Source organism: Rhinolophus hipposideros (genome assembly GCF_964194185.1).
Source record: "Rhinolophus hipposideros genome assembly, chromosome: 2".
NCBI classification, from domain to species: Eukaryota; Metazoa; Chordata; class Mammalia; order Chiroptera; family Rhinolophidae; genus Rhinolophus; species Rhinolophus hipposideros.
In genome coordinates this window covers 90,251,234-90,271,376 of record NC_138048.1, presented here as the reverse complement: position 1 = coordinate 90,271,376, position 20,143 = coordinate 90,251,234, and positions in this window count along the sequence as shown.

Genomic DNA, 20,143 nt, shown 5'->3' with positions numbered 1-20,143 from the left:
ATGATATTTAAATTTGTCCAAATATATCTATAGGAATATATTCTCTAAAACTCACATGCTTCTCTCCCCTGTAAATATAAGCACTGTTACTATTCTCTCAGCACCTAAAACTGAGGCTGGAATTGAGTAGGCATGAAATAACGTTTGTTAATCAAATGAAGAAATGCAAGAACTGTAGAGACTCAACTAAATATACATCAAGAAGTTTTGCATTTATTCATGCTTATTCAGTAATGTTTCCTGAATGTTTATTATAATATCATTGAGAAGTAAAAACATACATATACTTAGATACAGTTAAAAAGTTAAATTTTGAAAAATCACAATATGATAAAGTATATTGAGAAAGTTTGCTGAACAAAGAACAGAGCAGTTGTGAAATGTGATGGGAAGTTCAATACCGTGTTTCCCCCAAAGTAAGACCGGGTCTTATATTAAGGTTTGCTCCAAAAGACACATTAGGGTTTATGTTCAGCGGATGTCGTCTTGAAAAATCATGCTAGGACTTATTTTCCTGTTAGGTCTTATTTTCGGGAAAACACGGTATGTGCTGCCTATGTGACTTGAATTTTTCCCCCCTCAGATTCTTTTACTGCTTACTTTTATAAAATTTGTCAAGGAAATTTGAATAGTAGATAATTTAGGAAACTAAGACTTCTTTGAGAAAGAAAAAGGTAGCTGGCAGATTTATCTTATCCATTACAAGCATCATATTATCATCAGAGCTAGTCAAAAGTGTTTCTTTCCAAAATTGCATAAGATTCAAACCAGTTATTGTCTCCTACAATCATCGATTTCAATAGAGAGAAGACAAAAATAAGGCCTTCCAGCGTGGAACAATTGAAAGAGAAAGGCTTGGAGATAGAAAAATAGGATCAAATGCACAGAAAAAGTACTAGTCAAAATAGATTGCAGTTGTCTACATGAAGAGTAACTGTAAGAAGAATTGTGTATGAGGCAGGCGAGATAAATACTACAGTAGAGAGGTCTGTGGTTAATTCAATAGTCTATTGAAATTTAGGGAGCAGGAGAGTCATGGCTGATTCTGCTTCTTCCCCGTTTACCTGGACTGGAGGAACAAGAAGCAGGAACAATTATAGAAGTTCGTTGCAGTCACTTAAGTAAGCCTCTCATCTATTGATTATAAATCGATTGATTTTATTAGCAAGCACCTTTCTGTTAATTTTTACAAAATATAAATCTCATTAGTAACAAAATCATTGCTGAAAAAATTCCAGATAAGAATGATGTATTTCAGTTAAGTTTTCCAGCAGGATTTTGAGTAGATTGTGCTGTATTGCACAGTATTCATAATGTAGCCCACGTATGGTGTGGCGTATCTCTTACGGGAATATCCAAGTGTCAAATATGATTTCCTATGTTACACAGCGCAATATGTTAGATCAGTAATAGGTAAAATCAGAAAGAAGGAATAAATTGGATCCACAGGCATCAAGAATAACTTAAGTAATTGTATTTTCATACCTTTAGGGAAAAGGTATCAGTGCAGGATTTGAAGTTGAGAAAACAAGAGTCAGAACATGTTTCGTTGTTCATCAATGCCTTCTTCTCCTTCTCCTTCTCCTTCTCCTTCTCCTTCTCCTTCTCCTTCTCCTTCTCCTTCTCCTTCTCCTTCTCCTTCTCCTTCTCCTTCTCCTTCTCCTTCTCCTTCTCTTTCTCCTTCTCCTTCTTCTTTTGTGACAATTTTGTCTAACAATCTTTGAATAGGGTGGAGTTGGCAAAGCTGTTTTTTAATGTGAGATGAATGCTTCAAATTATAATGAATAGAAGTAATAATATACAAATTATTGAACTGTTTTTGTCCCATACACATTACCAGGCAGTATTTGACTAAATTGTAAGCTTTTCCACAAAGGACTTCATCTATTATTACAACTAGATCTTATTAAAGTTATAGTTTACTTGTGATTTTATAAATGACTTGTCTGAAGCCGGTTACTATAAAGTAGGTAACATAAAAAAATGACTCCCTTAACATGTGAACATATCTGCCAAAGAGGCAAAGGTATGTGTCCAAATGAATAGCTAATGAAGGTAAGCACAATTGTACAGAAATTCTCATAGTGGAACAAACATCTCAGTTTCTGTGGCTCAAGGAATAACCTTACAGAGCAAAGCAGACAATAAGCTTAAAATATTAACCTTAAAGTGAAAAAAACTACGTGTGGATGTTTATGAACTATAAGAAGGAATTGGAATGTGTTCAGAATCATTATACATGTTTCTGTTTCTGGTTTCTGTGGTGTGTGTGAGGTGGTCAGTGGGGGTATATTAGTATCTGTGTAGAGAAGTTTATAAATTCTAACCATCATTCCAGTTTTCCTTGGATTTATTCATACTACTTCAGAACAGCACTAAGAATTTGTATATAATAAATGTTCACAGTATAAATTTCTCTTTTTTCTTTATGTCTTCAAAATTTCTTCAGGACTCCGAAGCCCAGGCAAATATAGCCTAAATATTTCATTCTGACTTTAGCTGTCTATAGTAGCACTTTGTGTGCATACATAAAAATATATTCCAAGTTTTTTAGTGGGTAATAATAATAATTCTTAGAATATATGATAGCATTTTCTATTACATAACATCCTAGCAAAGATTTTTTTCTTTACCATTATTAAAAATATATGGCTGAAAATGATTAATATTTATAAAACATTCATACACATAGCATAAATTAATGAATTGCATCCTTTCAAAATGTTGATTAACTTTAAATTTCAAATATTAATCAAAAATATCTGAATAATAATCATTTGAATAGTCTATGTCGATTCTGTTAGAAGTAATATGAGAATATCTTTTTCAAAAAGATTTTTAATAAATAGGTAAAACCTGAAATTTTAGTTCTGATGTTAGAAAATTATTGGTATGTGATAGCCTTAAAAATAGTAATTGATCAGTATATTTTAGTTCTTAATTAATGTAAGACAATTATATCTTGCTTCTGGCCAAGATCTCAGTTACTTTCAAACCATATCTATAAGTTATTTTTTCTCAGTATTTTAAGATAAGTTTTCAAGATGTCTTTAGTAAACTGATATCCTGTGTCTGCTTTCACAAAGAATAATTTGATTGAAAATTCCCTAGTGTTTTTAAATGCATTCTGCATAAAATTTCACATATCTCAAAGACTGCATAATTTATGAGACTATTTAAAAATTAAGTGTCACTGTAGTTCATTACAATCTTTTGAATTCACAGCAGGCATACAACCAGGTTGTGAATGAATTTGCAATAGAGTTTTATAGATAAGTTAATTATGTGCAAGTATATGTTTGAGATACAGGTATCTCTCAGAGAGTAGTCATAGTCTTGTCAAATTACCTGATACTGAATCATGAAAATGATTAGCAATGAAAATGAGACATTTTAATTTTGTTTAATGAATAATTACCATTTGGAATATGTAGAAATTATGAGTATACAATCTTAGTCAATGTTTTCAGTTCACTTTTTAATTAGATATATCCATTTGGAAGTCCTTCAATTTTTGTAGACATAAATATTCAATAGGAATACTTTTTACATTTAAAATTTTTGAAAATAATTTCAATAGCTTTCTATCAGCAGATATCAGGTGTTGATATACTCAAATAATGCAATAGCAACAGGAATCATACGTAACTTGTAATTTTAAAATAGAAAATATTCTTAAAAGGACTTACCAAAATTTAGATTTTTTTTTCCAAGTTTAATCAACAGTGCCACCAGGTGGTTACATTAATGCAAGAAAATAACAATTGTTAAAATGATTTAATATTTTAAAAATATAAAGTTGTCGCTTATATTTCACAACAATGTAACACAACTGACTATATGTGCATAGTTAAATTTAATGAAAAATAATCTAAAACTTTCTTTATCTAACTTTTATTTGTGGACAGTAATTTGTTATTAATTACCCAGCTTTATAAAGATTTGGTGAACCATATAATACTAATTTGCCCTATGTAATCCATTCTTCATTAGTAAACACATTTTTTCCACTATACCAGTTTCAATAATACATGGATGCCAACAGTTCAGAGTCAAAATGAGAAATGCATAGAATGTGTTAAAATAATGTAATGTATTTGCTCCTTTCATTGAGATTTTTCCAAAAGTTTAACTTAATAAACATGACCTTAATAAAAATGACCTTTTTATGTAGATGACATTCTGATTTCTCAAAATTAATAGGTAATTTATCACATATTTTATCAAATTCATAATTGTTTATGAGCCATACTTAATGTAAAACTTAAATGTATTAATTTATCTTCATTAAATGCTTGCACTGTTTTCCTTCCTATGTTTCCTTTGCTGTGCTGCAACCACCCTAACCACTAAAAGAATGATCCAGCTAATTGCTAAATTTGAGGTGAAAGGAACTTGGCTTGCAACTTTCTGTTTATTTTTTTTATCGTGATCTGTCCTAGCTATATCCTACATTTCTTTCAGCTATGAGTAAGCTCGACTATATGTCTATGATTTTCTAGCTCTGCTGATGACTAAATCATCATGTTTGCCTAATTTAAAGGAATTAGAAAACACACAAGACAATGAGTACAAGCTACATTCTATCATTCCAATATTTTCAATAACAAAGATAATATTTTGGTGTGTACTTTCTCACACTTTCACTTATTTCTCAATTGTAACACCACTTAGATGAGGAAGAAAGTGCTTTTCATTGGGCTCTTTCAAAAATCAACAAATTATAATTACTGTTGGCAAACTTCAATTACTGGTTAAGCATATATAACTTACTAAACTGGGAAAAAAGAAAGATATCTTGACATATGAGGAAACTGAGCCATTGATTTTTTTTTAACCCAATCAAAAAATGCTACAAACATGGTAACATATTTTTGTGTCATTTTCTCTATAGTTTATGTACTCAACGACAAATAAAGTTATCAAACAGTATGCACAAAATTATTGATGAATTTCAGCTTTCAGGAAACTTTTAAAGAATGAAGTAATGTAAGTCTAGTTTTTCAAGTCAGGGAAATACTCATTTAAAATCTTAATGTCTTTCACATTAAAAAGAATGTGTTAATTATGTGCAAATCTATGGGAAAAAATTAAAATTTTAAAACAAGAGAATTTGAATATTTGAAAACAACATGGCTGAGGAAATATTTTGCATTAACTGCAACCTCTATTAGCTATCAAGTAAAACATTACACATCTCTGATGCCTTGCCACCACCTCCCCATAAATGCAAAACAATTCATGCCTTCTTCCTTTGCAAAATTGTCCCTGCATTTCTATCCTTTATGGCTTAGTGCACAGGCTCCTTACATAAATGTAAGAACCTCCACAGTCTGACCTTAATCTATTTTTCATCATTATTAGAATCTCTTGTTGCTGAAGCCACAGAGATGAAAACATAGGAAAAAGAACAACACATATGTTTAATGAATATTAAATAATATATTTAAACATTACTTTAAGTATAGGTCACAAATAATAATGTGATACAACATATATAATAAAACACCCTCTATAATAGATTCAATGATCCCCACAACCTAATATCATGTGCTTGTGCATTTATTCACCTCCCCTTGAGTGTGGAGTGGATCTAGTGACTCACTTATGATGAACAGAACATGGAAAAGTGATGGGATATCACCTTCAAGATTAGGTTGAAGAAAGGCTGTGACTTTGTTGGAATCTCTCTGAAGAAACCTGCCTGTCATGTTATGAGCTCTTCCATAGAATCCCATGTGACTAGAAACTGATATCTCTGCCCAATTGTGGAGAAAAACCTACAACCAGCTAACCGCCATATGAGTGTGCTTGAAAATGGATCCTCCCCCAATTGAGATGAATGTAGTCCCGGCCAACAATGGACTATAAACTTGTGATTGACTGACCCAGAGGCATTCAGTTAAGTTGTCGACAGATGTCTGGTCCCAGAAGCTGAGATAATAAATATTTCTTGTTTTAAGCCTATAAGTTTTGGGCTAATTTACAACTCAGTGGATGACCAATACACCTATATGCTGATGACTGAAAACGTGAAGCCACCATGTCTTCACACTTGCCACACTAATTGGTTAAGTTCTCCCTGCCTCCTGAAGTACCCTGCCAAAAGTCAGAATGCAGGAATGACAAAGATTATGCAACAGACTTTGACTAGTAAGAGGGTGAAGTGGAGGATCATTAAGTAAATGTCTTGTAATTTGTTGCAATTCCCCCCACCAACTCCCAAAAGGAGGATTCCAAGATGAGATAGTTCCACATGGACCATCTTCAGAACTCCCCAAAATGGAGCAGTCAGCTGTGATTTTGAGACCCTGGCTGGCTGGGTAATGCACTTTCCGGTATTTGCTCTCTCTTTTGCTCCATCTTTCCTCTTCTTCATTCCAGCATCGATGGCATTATATTCCCCAGTAAAACTCTTAACTGATGAGCTTTGCCTCAGTTACTCTTTTCTAAAGAGGTCTTTCTGCAGCAAATATATTCTTTAATTATATTTCTAAAACTATAAATGCGTGTGAAAATATTCCAAAACCTAATTTTAATTATTATTAGATTTGCTATAAAATTATATTTAACTCCTATTATATATTTAACTATTTTAGCCACAAGAACTATAAGGAGTATGGTAATTCCAATTTTTTTCCCAAGTATTGAGGAACATTGTGCTGAAAATTTAGAGTTATATAACAATACTAGTGTGAGGTTATCATGAGTTTTTCATATGTATCTTAGAAAGGAAAACAACAACAACAACAACAACAAAAACAATCTGCTCTGAATGATAAGGTTAGGTGCTAAAAAAAAAATCATGTTCCAGATGGATGCCTATATATATACATAATGAATTTGAGTATCTACAGAGATTTTGAAAATGAGATATTTAAGACATGTTGTGCTGGGTTCTGTGTTTAATTTAAGGTTGAAAATGAGTAAGGCTTGGTAGCATCTCTGATGTGTGACACGTTTATATGAAAAGAACCTACATTACTGCTTCCCTTTATTTCTATACTCTGTATTGGCTGCATCTACCATAAGATTAGAGTTACTAAATAATGTGAGGAATTATATGTACAAAATTCAGGAACAAAAGCAATCACACCTCAATATTTAGAATACAAGAGAATGCTACATAGAAGATATTTAATTCTTCCTTAGCAGCCACTGAATTATATTGAATCATGCAAGTGTATTGGCTATATACATATTAGAGAAGAGTCAAAAGAGAAAGAGGAAGCATGAACAGAAAACTGAAATCTGTACCAGATGCAGTATAATGGATATGAAATATCGATGGTCTTGACCTTAAGGAAATTTGGAGATTAAACATGTAATAAATTATACCTCATCAAAGTAATTTGTAAGAAAATGCAGAAAAATGAATTAACCAAATTAACATTTTGAGTATGTGAATGATTCATAGAAGGTAATGTTAAAGAGATAATTATACTAAACTTAATCATGGTTGAAATACATAAGAAGACATTATATACGTATATTTACTCAAATAATAGACTTCTATGTCATATTTCTAACGTGGTCTTGAAAGTTTCTAAGCAAATTGTTGACAGGTATAAAATAATGTTAAAGCAGTGTTTATTCAAGAACACATATTGCAACCTGCAATTTATTGTTTAGCCTAGCAATTATCCTGCCATAGTTTCTTAAATGTTAAACCATTTCTGCACCATTAATATTTGTTGGCCATAAAAAAAAAAAACCCTCAGTGTAATTATATGACCAATGCTAAATATTGAGTCAAACTCAAATCTACTGGTTTATTGTTGTAGAATACGTATGATTTAAAATCTCTTTTTTAAGTAAAAGTTTTATCAATCTTGAATAATAGCTATCCTGGCATTGCTGATTCAAATTGTAAAATGAATTGATTGGACTTCCAATTGAGAATATAATCTATTGATTTAAACCTTAATCATTTAATTAATTTTTAAAATTTTGATAGCCAACTTAAAGCTACATTTATAGTACATCAATGTTCTTTTATTTTTAAAAAAGTGTTTAATTTATAGTGGCTTTTTAATGTAATGTGGGTCATTGGCAAAAATAATAACCCTGCTGTCTTTATAAAATTAAAGGGTTCCGAGTCATTAACAGACAAAATTAATAATAAACCATTTAACATAGACCCTTGAGGGACACCAGATGTTCTAGCCTAATTAGAGAAGACCTGACCCTAGATAATAGTATATTTCAATCACCTTTTTAAATAAGCATGAAGCCAACCTACAGGGCTTTAACATAGCCCACAGTGGCATATCTAGGATTAAGAAAGTCTCAGTGAAATGTCAAAACTATGCAAAGATTAAAAGAATGGGGAAAAAAAAATTACACTGCTATAAATATACAAACTAATCTCCCTTTTCTGTCCTTATGGAAATAGAGAGGCCAGGTTTTGTTGTTGTTGTTGTTGTTTGTTTGTTTGTTTTAGTTTTTGTTTGTTTTTTGTAGTATTATTGAATGATAAAAAAATAAAAGTCTACAAATCAAAACTTGAGCAATATAAAGAAGGAAGTATTGTAAAAGTATATCTAACTTTATATGTATCTATTAGAATCTTAAATTCTAAAGGAATATAAAAATCTATAAAAATGATCATTTTAAAAATCATAAAATTGAAAACGTTAAGTAATTAAAATATTATCAAACAATAGGCTAATGTTTTAAAAGATGAATAAACTATGCAAACCTCTTTGAAACTTAATCACAAAAAATATAAAACAGATCCACACACAAAGAAGATTGGCTATCAGAAAGCAAAGGTCACAAAGCTAAGAGAGTGGTAACAATAAATTTGAAAATCTAGAACAGGCTTTGGCAAACTATGCCCTATATATCAAATCTGGTCCTCCATCAGTTTCTTTGTTGTTCATGTTTTTTTGTTTTGTTTTGTTTTTTAATACAGTTTTATTAGAACACAGTCACTGTTTACATATTCTCTCCGGCTGCTTTGGCACTATAGTGGCAGAGTTGAGTCGATGTGACAGAAACCATGGGACCCACAAAGCCAAAAATATTTCTATCTGTCATCTTACATAAAAAGTTTGCTGACTTAGAGGAAATTGACAACTTTTGAAGGAAAAAAGAGAATAACAGAAACTTTACATAGAAATATAGTATAAGCTATTGAAGAAACTGAAGCAATAGGAAAAAAAAAGTCACAAATGAGTAGAATTCCAGTTTTAACAATGAATTTACCATGTAACATTATAAATATAATACAGACAGCTATAATATAGATATAAATAATTATAGGTAGTATATATAGGTGTTTATGCATTATATCTGTAATATAGATATTTTAAAAATGAGAACAGTTTGGGAAAGGTAAGGTTCCCTTACTTGTAAATGTAGGTGCAAAAACAACTAAACTACTACAACCCAAACCCAATAGTGTATGAAAGATCAGTTATGAATAGATAGCACTTATCACAGAAAAAAGTATTATTGAATATTGGAATTAATTTAATTTACCACCCTAAAAGAGTCAAGTAAATACAAAAAATTAATGCTATCAATCCAATATGTCAGGGGTTGGCAAGTAAGTAACTATATTGTAAAACATAGATACAAACATAAGTGTGGTAGAAAATCCGAGGCCTATTAGGTATAGGTTTTATTGTAGGAAGAAAAATTATATCCAAAAATTTCTAATATTAAGTATACTGTAGCAGTTATACATGTATCATATATAATTACACATCACTGTAACTATATGTATGATGTTTTAAATATTTTTATTTCAACGTCATTCCAAAATTAAAGTTAAGTGACTTGAAGGTTTTTATAGGAATCCCATAAATACCAAATAAATAGTAGTATACATTAAAAGGACATTATCATCAATACTCTTCTGTAGAATTAAAAAATAAAATAGGAATATATTTAAAATGTTATAAATACTCATGTTGATTCATTCTAATACTAAATTTATTAAAATTTGCTGATGAAAAGATGCCAAATTTAGAATTTAGGTTTGTGGTAGATTTCCAAGTTTAACACAAGAAAGTAAAAATCAGTCATAAATATTATCTTAAATAAAGAAAAATATCCAAGATGACTGAAGGTTTAATGCATATTTGATTGATTTACTTTATAAATTCATTTCTAATAGACTTAATTACAAATAAATGCTACTAAGATTTTTTCACACAGTTAATAGATGGTGCTCACTAGAGTGGTAACTAGCTTAATAATTCATTAAAATAATCTTTAAAAGGGAGTCCTACACTGCCTATGTGAAAATGTTGAATGTGACAGAAGTGGCTCTAAAAATGTACTGAGAAATAATGGCTCTTTGACAAAATTATTTTGGAACAATTCATTTCAACATTGGGAAAAAAAGGAACATAAAATTGGATCATTAATTTATTTGATCCTAAAGTACAAAGAAGTATATCCAAACTAGATTCAAAAAGTGGAAAGCATAAAGCAGAAAGAAAAAAAAAAGTTGACTTTTTTTTTTTTTCATAATACCTGTAAGTTCAAAGACACTATAAGGAAAATTAAAGATAAGTCCTAGACAGGAAGGTGATATATGGAAAGCACGTGACAAACAATCCCGGTAGAGAACTTCTGTAAAATATTAAGAAAAGACAAACATTTCAATGAAAAACAATAGACGATTATATTACAAGCAAACACAAATGGTCAAAAACATTACCAAAAGATTTTGTGGTTTTCAGTAGGTATCCTTAGTACATTTTTCTTTGTATCAAATCAATTTAAGTACTACAAATCTACATACATAAGATCCTTTCTATAACTTATATGTAAAAGTAAAATTGTTTTGTGGTAGAGTGAAAATACCTTCAAATTTCTTGCATATTGTCCACTTTCTCTCCAAAGTGTATCCATTTTATATTTGTTTGTATTCTTACATCATTAAAATTGTTTGACATTATCAGACTATTTAATTTTAGTCAAAGTTTGTGAAGTTCTACTACGTTAATGTTGCATTTCCTGATACCAATGAGTATATGCCTCTTTTCACATGACTTTTATTAGTCACTTCTCTACCTTTTTTTTTTTTTCCCCAGAGTGGTTCTGCTTTTTCATTCTTTCTACAATATGAGAGTCTTCTCTGCTCACATCCTTACAGTTATCAGATTTCTTTTTGTAATTTAGCTATTCTGATTGTGGTGTACAGTATTTTACTGTGGTATTCATTTGTATTTCTTTGACTAGTAATGATTTTAAGCAGCTTTTTAATGTGATTACCCATGGCTTTTTGCATACTATCTTACTAGTACACAGAAATGCAATGAATTTTTATATTTACTTGAATATTAATCTCAACAACTTAAAATACTAGTTTTCATAGTTTTGTTGTTTTTTTTATATATTCTGCTTACTCAGTTACCTTATCTGTGAATGAAGATAATTTATACTTTCCTTCAATTTTTATGCCTTTTATTTCTTTTGCTTGTTTAGGCCACTAGCTAGCACATCCAATACAGTATTAAATAGAAGTGGTAATAGTGCACTTTCTTGCTTTCATCTTTCCTTCTACCTCTTTATGGAGAGTTCAATATTTCAGTATTTAGTATGACGCTAATTGTGAGCTCCTTGTAAAAATGCACTTTATTAGACTAAGGATGTTTTCTCCTATTCCTAGGTTTCTGAAAGCTTATATCCTAAAGGAAAGCAGTATTAAATTTTATAGCAATCTTTTTCTCTGTCTATTGGAATGATCATATTTTTCTACTTTGTTCTGTTATCATCATGAACAAAATCAATTGATTTTCAAATGTTAAACCAAGCTGTATATCTAGGATGAGCATTCTTGGGCATTATGCTATCTCTTCATATATTGCTGGATTTAATCTGTGGATACTTTGCTTAGGATTCTGTATCTATGTTCACAGAAGTTATTAGCATGTAGTTTTAATTTCTTGTAATACCATTGTGTGTGTTTTCTTTGAATTTTCCTGCTTAGTGTTCTTTGAGATTCTTGACTATCTGGATTTTTAATATCAGATTTGGATAATTCTTATTCATCATTTCTTCAATTATTTCTGTTTCAGACTCTTGTGCTCTCCTTCTGTATGTTACACATTTTGATCATGCCCTATATCTCTTTATGCTTAAAGTTTAATATAAGGTTTCAAGTAGGATTTTGGTTGGAAGAATATTTTGGAAGCAATCTTCTAGTTTCACATGTTTATGGTAATAACTAATTATAGGCACTGTTTCAATACAATCTTGAGGAAAATAGAGTTGATTAATTTCAGAAAAAGATAAATATTAACTCAGGTATTTTATTTAAGGAATCTTTTTCTTTTCCCTAAAAAGACAGAATCAAATTTATATTCTACTGGGTGGTGAACACACAATGTGATATATAGATGAAGTATTACAAAATTGTACACCTGAAACTTATGGAACTTTGCTAACAATTGTCATCCCAATATACTTGAATTTAAAAAAAAAAATATTCTAAGTTCCTTGCTGTTTACATAGAGATGGTGGTGATATACATCTTGACTGAACAAATATTAAATAGTTTATAGGCATACTTCTCAGGATAGTAAGTTAAGAAAATTACTTTTATTTATCATCTCACTTTGAGAAAGCTAATATCTAAAATATTATTTTTATATAAAAAATACTCAGAAAAAATAGATTATAAACATGATTCACTGGGTAAACGTGGTGATATTTATATATATTAAAAACAAGGGAAACTAGTGTGTAGGTAAATAAATTTATATAAATATGTTGTCATATTCCAGAAAAAAAATACATAGCTCTATCAAAGCACGAGACATTATTTCTGCATATATTGAAAATATTACCTTATTGTTTTCACTGTATCTCAAACTTTTCCTCTAGATATTGTTATCATATTTATATTTACTTTTCCAAGTTAATATTATTCTTCCTGTGACATTTTGAAAAACAGTGTGTATTGTTTTGAAAAACTGATTTATAAAAGTGAATATTAGCCTCTTGGTATTTACTGTGTTTGCCAATACGTATCTCTACTGGTCCTTTCATGCTACTTTTAACAAAATTATCTGAATCATTTAGTATAATCATAGATTTTTTTTTTCTTTGGGGAGGTGGCTAGAAGACCATATCCTTTCTTCCAGTATTGAAAATTTCAATAACTATCTTAAATGGTGTTGTTACCAGATTCTATTTGCAAATTACCCAGTAGTATGAAATATAATCGTAATACCCTCTTCAGAATCTCAAATTGCAGCAGAAGTCTAAAAATGAAAAGTATATCTGTAAAATGCAACACAAACCAGATAGAAGAAACCAACGTAAAGACTTTACAGTCTATTTTAATGTTAAGAATTTAGAGACAAAAAATAATTTTATAGATTCAACCTCAACATATCATAAACCTAAATGAACTGATGAATCAAAAAAAAGTGAAAATTGAGGGCTAGATCATTATGACTAAGTCAAGTTGAACAAAGTGATTTTCTCTGGAAATTTGTATTGGTAAGACTACGTGAGGGGTGATGAGGATGAAAAATAAAATACTGTGTTTTATTAAATAGGAAACAGGCTTACCTTAAAACAAATAACTACATCTATAAATATAAAAATTTCACATATTTGAATATAAAGAAGTTCCCAAAGCTTGAATGAATAATAGCTCTCCAAGTGATTCCGAAAAAGAAAAAGATGACTATGTATACTTCCTGGTATAAATCTAAATATTTTGTATCTGTCATCTCTTTTAATCCAATATTAATGGTCATATTTTAAAATTATATTTAAAGATAATGTTAGTAGTATATTGTAACATAACAAATTACCTCAATACCTACAGGATTACCTGGCAAACTATTGAACAATTATTGAGGATTAGGAATTCAGGAGCAGTTTAGCTCTGTTCTCTATCTCAGGGTGTGTCATGGGGTTTTGGTCAGGATGTTCTCAGGGTCTGAAGTCATTTGAGAGCTTTGCTGGGGCTGTAAGGTCTATTTCCAAGATGGCTCACCCACATGGCTTTTGGGAGAATGCCTCATTCCCTTCCCATGTTGTCTTCTCCAAAGGGTTACTGGAATATCTTTACAACATGGCAGCTGGCTTCCTCCAGAATGAGTTATTCTAGAGAGAGAGCAAAACAGAAGCTTCAAGGTATTTATGAACTACACTTCAATGTCACACACCATTTCTTCAGACATATTTTGTTGTATATAACTGAGTCACTAAGTTCAATCCACAATCAAGGACTGAGAAATTAGGTTGTAGTTTTTGAGAAAAGAGTGCTGAAGAATTAGTGAACATATTTTTAAACTACCACAGAGTTGAATATTTACACAATAAATGATTGAAGTGCCTAAATGTGGGCAGTGAAAACCAGAGGTGATGTGCTTGAGTATCTTAAAGGGTTGTTGAAATGCTTTCTGAGAAAATGTGATAGGCTAGATTAACTGCTGGGTTTCTTATTTTGCTGCAGAATAGTATTTAAGTAAGGATCAAAGTGAATTGTTGTGAAAAAAATAAAAGATATTGTGCAGGCTCTAGTAAAAGAAAACAAATTGAATTCAGATTGCAGGAATAAAAAGAACTTTTTGATCAAAGTGGAGATGTTTGAAAGGGAGGTTTGCTGATTGACGAATAATAAAAAACCTTTACACTATTTCTAGTGTGGACATAAAATTCCAGACTGACTGGTTAAATTACATTCCTGGGAGAGACTGAAACTTCAATTAGGTTAGGTTTTAAGTCTCGGTTTTGGTGACATGAGCCTTAACACAAGTGACTCCATTTTGAGTCCATTGTCTCTTTTTAAACAAGTCCCCACTTTTGATCAGATTCTCAGTTTATCTGACAGATGTGACCAAAATGTAAGACCTTAACACCACTCTCAGCTACTGCCTTGAAATTCTAACCATTTTTGCTGATCTTTGTGATATTCATAGGACATGGCATTTTTTTGTTTTGTCTCTGGTATTCACAGGTCACAACTTCAGGTTCAATTTTTCTAGCTGGTCATTCGCCTTGTTCCATTTTTGACATTCTAGTCTTAGAGAGATCATTTGCTTGGTGGTTTGGGAGTGTGAACATACGTTTAAAGCTTTTGAAAACATACAGTTCACCAGGGGGACTATTACGTCATTAGAAGCAGGATAATTCCCAATGTTGGGAGTATGCTTTAGAGTCATGGTGCCCAAAACCCAAACCAATCAAAATCAAATAAGTCAAAGAAAGACCACATTAAAGGAGTCACTTTCTTAAGCTGAGTGGCCTGTTCAGTAATCTTATGTAGCAGAGTTTCAACTTCTCTAGAAGTGTTAATCCTGGTGCAGCAAGTGGTGTAGACCACAGCACAGACACGTCCTTGTGCAGCTAAAAGATAATCTATTATTAAGAACAATCTTAGCCAGAGAGTCTCAGGATTTTTTTTTTGGGGGGGTGGGGGCAGGGGACAGCTATTGCTTTAGCAGCAGGTTCTGCAATATTTTTAAGAGTTAAGGGGAGATTCCTGATTATAGCTTTATTTATACTCACTCTTAACCAGGAAAGTAAGGACCTGTCAAAGGAAGTGACTCTCACATCATGAAAGCATCCTGGTAGATCCTTCCTAACTCAATAATATAAATTCAGGGCAGTTGACCAATGAGGTGTCTCAGTTTGTGAACAGTTGGGGCACATTTAGATAACCTAAAAGGCATTGTCCAGTTCTGTGCCAGCCATCTAGTCATTCATAAGTCCAAGGAGAATGATAACCACCCCAAAGATAAATCCTGTCTGGGCACAAGTCACTCCTGCTGAAACTGCAACTAGGTTAAGTTTTAAGTCTCGGTTTTGATGACATGAGCCTTAACACAAGTGACTCCATTTTGAGCCTGAGCCTGTTGTCTCTTTTCTAACAATTCCCCTCTTTTGATCAGTTTCTCAGTTTAACTGAGAAGTGTGAGGTGGCATAGTTGTTGGACAGATGATATTTTTTTTCATGACAAATCTAGCAGCCTGAAAGGTTACCTCCCCCAGCAATGGCCTGGATGGTATGGACGATGCCGTTATCCTTCCAGGCTAATGCCAGGGTAAAGGAAAGAGAAGGAGGAAGTGTTTAGTAAAAGCGTGAAGTCTTAAGTTAGTGTCTTGAGTAAAAGTAGTCTACCTGGATGTCAGCTACTTCTCTTCCTAGTCAATTTGATTTGGAAGTCTCCAGCATTAACACAGGACCAGATGTCAGGTGCAGACTTTTTAATCGGTGAGATGTACTCGTACATCCACGGTTCAAGTGCCAGAAATCAGGCTGCCATCTAGATAGTAAGGAGGTTCCTTCCAAGGAGATTCCAGGGAAGTCTTGATTCTTAGTGAATCCAACTCAGAAGGTCGAGAGAAAATTGGAAACATGAGTTTGGAGAGTCATAGCCATATATTTGAGGATACTAAAAAATTCAGGATCCAGTCTAGTTTACAGGTATATAACAAGCCCTCAAAGACAATTTTTAGCGAACAAAGGTTGGTCCACCTATCCAGCTACACTATCTTTAATTTGTTTTTTGTATCAGGGAGATTTTTATGTTCTGGATTTAGAGCTGTTTTGTTCTTGAAATAGTTTAGTAAATCCTTCCACAAAGGCTTTAGAAGGTTTCACTCTCTTTCTGGGTACATAGTTTCATTTTAACTTAGGGGAGAAAGCTTAAGAAAGTTTTTGTCAGACTTTTAAAATCAGTTTTTAATTTGGCCAACTTTTGACCACAGAGCTACTTAAAAATTTTTTCTTCCAAATAGCTTGTCAAGTTTCAGCCAGATTTCAGCAAAATTTTTGGAAGTATTAAATAACACTCCTTAGATGGAAATGGGTCCCCAAAGAAGGTACAAAAGATATCATTCTAAACAATGGGTTTGGATTTGAAAAGGAAAGGATCATATGCAAAACAACCCTTCCCTCATGCAGTTAACATCTTCATGGAAGGATTTAGGTGTTATGATGTTATTGAGGTGATGACAAGGTACATATCCACTGTCAGCTTTACTTGAAGTTCTCTGAGCTCACACATTGCAAAATGCCTAATGATCATATCATTTTCCTTATCATATTATTAATGTCATTGTATTTGTTCCCTCCTCCTCATACACATTCACATTAGTGTGATGTTAAATGACATCAGTGACAAATATTATTTTGGTTTATCCTCATTTTTGAGGCAAGATTGGGGTTTGTCAATGGTAACTACATAATTGTTGAGAATTGAAGGATTAAAAACAAGAAACTGTGTTGGAAAGAGAATCACTTCTATTTAAACTCAATTTTGTATGACAGTTCTCCTGTCATACAAAAAAAAAATGAAGGTTAACTTTCATTTCTTTTTAACCTTCATTTTGGTTCAGGTTTAAAAGGCCAAATGAGAGTGGCAGCAACGTTCAATGTAAAGAGAACCACAGCAACGGCATCAGCAGAGCTGAGACAGATGTAATGGATCGTGGCCTTGAGGAAGCAAAAGCACACAGAAGAATTGACTGTGATGAGAATTTCCAGAGTGCAAAGACAGGGGCATGCATTGAATACAAGCTGTAACAAATGAGGAAACAATAACAACTACTGGTAGAAAACATCTTTACAGAACCTCGGTGATAATTTCAGTCTTGATTTATATTAAAACTTGAGTGGATTGTCTTTTAAGGGAGCTGATTATAAACAATTTGGTCTGTTGACATATATTTCTTAAAGTTGTCCCTAATTGAAATTCTTAAAGAAGCATTCTTTTCATGCAGGTTATAAAGCTTAATATCCTGACTTGGGTTTTGTTTCTGGTTAGCTTCAGAAATTCATCTTGGAAAACATTAAATGGAAGAAGAAATTAGATAATTTCTCATTAAGTATATATTTCCCAACAGTTTTTCCTAAGGTCAAAAGCAAGATAAAATATGTTCAGGATGATGCTGACTAATTAAATTCTCACAATATACATTTTCTCTCCTGTATTTCTTTCATCGGAACAGTCATATAGCTTCTGATGGCTAGGACTATGCTTAGTATTTACATTTTATTTTCCAAAAGTATAGTATTTTCTAATTTTATTTTCAAATAAATTATTTTCTATCTCTTTTGCAGATAAATTTTCTGGATGTTAGCAATGTAAATTTAGAATTCTGTTACATAATGTACCAGCATTTTTTTAAGCACAGATGTTAAATATTAAACACAACTTATTTTTAAGAACTTTGAATCAATAGTGGTATTGAATTCCTAAGACAAAAGGAAAAAAACAAACAACTTTAATTCTATATTTTTATGCAATAAGAGAATAAAAGGGGGAATATAGATATGATGGCCAGTTAATGAATGTGTATAGAAAAAGCAAACAAACAAGAAAACAAATAGAACATTTGGTAAGTAGAAGTAAAGACTAATATGAGAAAATATAAAGTTAAACATGGAAAACATAAAGGAAGAAAGAGAGAGCGAGAGAGAGAGAGAGAAGAAAGAAAGAGAGAAAAAGGAAAGGAAGGAAGGAAGGAAGGAAGGAAGGAAGGAAGGAAGGAAGGAAGGAAGGAAGGAAGGAAGGAAGGAAGGAAGGAAGGAAGGAAAGAAGGAAGGAAGGGAGAGAAGAAAGACTAGCTACAATTATCAATGGCTTCTTTCCATTGTCAACATTCAGAAGTTCCTCATGCTTGTAATTGTGCTATTTGATTCTTGGGATAACTGTCTTTTATAAAAATTGTAAATTGCTTGGTTAACATAAAATCATTCACTTCTCTCTTTTTTGATTCCTATTCTTTCATCAGGCCTATCAATTTAGTTTTCCTTAGTCACTCTACTTCTCTGCTCATCCTGCATAATTGCTTGGTAATGTCATCCCGGTCTTTCATTACAACCAATCCAGGAACAATTCCAAAATATGTCTGCAGCTCTGTCATTACAAAAGCAGTTGTTATTAGACATCATCATTTGAATGTCACATGCATGTCCAGTTTAAATCCAGCACACACATTCTCACAGCTACTGATTCTAGTTCAGTCATTCGCTAATTTTTCTCTGGAATCCCTCCTTATGACTCACCTGGCTCTAATATTTTTCCAATTGAAAACATTATTTCCTAACCCACTGTTCTCAATCAATACTTCATCCACTTTCAACTGTTTGATGTTTCCATTGTTTCCAGAATAAACTCAGATTTTTATAACATGGTATGTAAACCTTTCTGAAAAATCCTTGACTTCTTTTCCAGACTTTGTTCCTATAATCTCTCTATTCTCTTACCCTCCCTCTAATTGTATGAAACCAATTATAATTTTCTGGAGAAAAAATCAAAACAAAACAATTTGTTCTTTTGCACAATTAAGAAATGTGCTTCTTTCAAAATTCCGTATTGCGGTTCATATAACCACTGATGTTCAAAAATTTGTAATTTTAAGAACTGTCGGTTACTTTGGAACTAAATGATTCAGACGCTAATGAAAAAGCCCACTTAGAAAACAATCAAGCATACCGGGAATTAAGTTAATTTGTACGTGTCTGTTAGCAAGGATTAGTGATATTATTTATCTCCTTTTATTGGAGACTGAGGACAGTACAAATAATGGCCTCTCTTTTAACATAGATAACAATTCAGTTATTAATATTTTAGAATATGTGGTATAAGAGATTGCTTTGCATTTAATGAAAAAGAATCTCTACTGAGCTATTTGCAAAATTATAGTCTCAAAATATTATATACTGTTTCATAAACATTTACATATAAAATACATACAATAGCATTTCAACCCAAAAGAGGTTACTATTTACCCACTATTTTCCTAACATAACACCCATCAAAAAATAAAATATCTATCCTTTGTGAAAATGTTTCAGTTGATAATTTGGCCAACTGTAATAGCAAGAATTATTGATGAAATTAAATAAAAGTACAAAGAAGTTTTCATGAAAATATTTTTTATCTCTCAAATGTGTTTTAAATACTACACGTCATTTCTCTTTCTTATGTAAATAAAAATGCCACGAAATGTCTAAAGAAATATGGCAGATTACAATTAAATAAATATATAGGTTTGCCTGAGACAGTGAATGAAACTCATTAAATCATTTATTTCTTTATAATGTGTTTTTTATGCTTCCTTCTTCCTTTTAGTTTCAATATTCCATAATCTTAAATGATTTTTCACATTTAACTTGTCATTTGACTGAGCTCAGGGGACTTGGTTTTCTTCT